This window comes from Dreissena polymorpha, chromosome 7, assembly GCF_020536995.1.
Source record: "Dreissena polymorpha isolate Duluth1 chromosome 7, UMN_Dpol_1.0, whole genome shotgun sequence".
Taxonomy (NCBI): domain Eukaryota; kingdom Metazoa; phylum Mollusca; class Bivalvia; order Myida; family Dreissenidae; genus Dreissena; species Dreissena polymorpha.
Window position 1 is genome coordinate 61,288,542 of NC_068361.1, and position 1,391 is coordinate 61,289,932.

The 1,391-nt window shown below is 31.3% G+C and overlaps 1 protein-coding gene across 1 annotated transcript in view; it reads right to left on the reverse strand.

Annotated features, from left to right (window-relative positions):
• The window catches only part of LOC127840152 (uncharacterized), a 24,596-nt gene extending 23,205 nt beyond the window's left edge, over positions 1-1,391 (reverse strand). The window contains exon 1 of the mRNA XM_052368632.1: positions 1,133-1,391. The gene's annotated coding sequence lies outside the window, so the exon portion shown is untranslated. The remainder of the gene's footprint in view (positions 1-1,132) is intronic.

A 1,391-nucleotide genomic window follows, 5' to 3' on the forward strand; every position in this document is an offset into this window, starting at 1 on the left:
GCCATTCGAGCTCCAAAGTGTCGGGACACTGATACTATCGACTCAAGAACAAAAGATTACATCGGCAATTCGTATCTTAGGCGTCGATGGCATTTACCTTTTAAACGTCAATTGCATTAACATCAAACAGTGTCTCAAAAATGTAATCAGGCAATACAATACCATAATACAGCAGCAAAACTGCAATATAAATTGTTGTGTTTATGTGGTAATAGGTTACAGTATACTAAATAATCGTTTCATGTAGGGCTGTACTGTCTCAAAAAATATCATAGTTATCTCGAAGGCATGTTTTACACTTAAAACTATTGTTCGAGTTTTATCTTTAGGAGATAGTGGTAGGGCATGAATAGATGTTTACTACTTAATTCCTGAAATATGATAAACTTATAGACTAAAGAGAAACATTGCACACAAAAGATAACATTTCACTTGAAAACGGCAGGAAAAAAGTTGCAAAAACAATCGATCAGGACTTTTGTCAAGTTTTTTCTTGGTTCGTACATGACATATATTTTTTAGTGCACAAATCGATTCCGCTAAGAAAAGGTATGGCTATGGGGTTCTCTTATGCAAAATGTTTCATTTATTTTCGCTTAAAGATGTCGCTTTTACATTGAATTATATAGGGAAACAATTTAGTATAGTTTGCCCTTATAAATACTAGTATTAAATGCTGAATGTGTATGTTTTCTCGATTTAGTTTGTAATTTCTTGTAATCTTCAGTCTTGATTATTTTTGTATTAGCCCTATTAATACTAGATACTTGAATGTAGTTAGCATACATTAATACGCATTTGCTTTATATATGTCGAATCCAGTTTTAAGAACAGCAGGTTGATCATATGAAGACAACATTCATTTACAATTATATAACTTATGAACATTTTATTTTATTACTCTCTCTATTTCAGCCACATCGAAATAATCTTCTGTTAGAGAAAGAGATATGAAACTTTGTATTAATATATCCACCTTTTTCACTATGCCAAACTATACATAATTATATGTGTATATGGGCATTGCTTAAAAACAGTGAAGAACGGTGAATATGTTAACATATATACGACTATAACATAACTTAAGTATATCTTATATTTGTCTCAATGGAAAAGAATAATTAACACTTACCTCGTCTATGTGTTTGCTGACAAGTGGCTGCACTACATTGAAACGTTCCATTATAAATTTTTATGTGGTATTGTATTGTTTTCAAACGCATGTATTTAAGTATTTAACTTCCTTCTTTCCTGTAGTCGCAAACAATCTATGTAACCGAACACTGCAAAAGTATCACACTATATTACCGATATACTGATGCTGTTACGTTCGTAGATTATATCTGTTACGAGTGTTGTTATTTTTAACTGATGATCAAACGAGAGTTAAT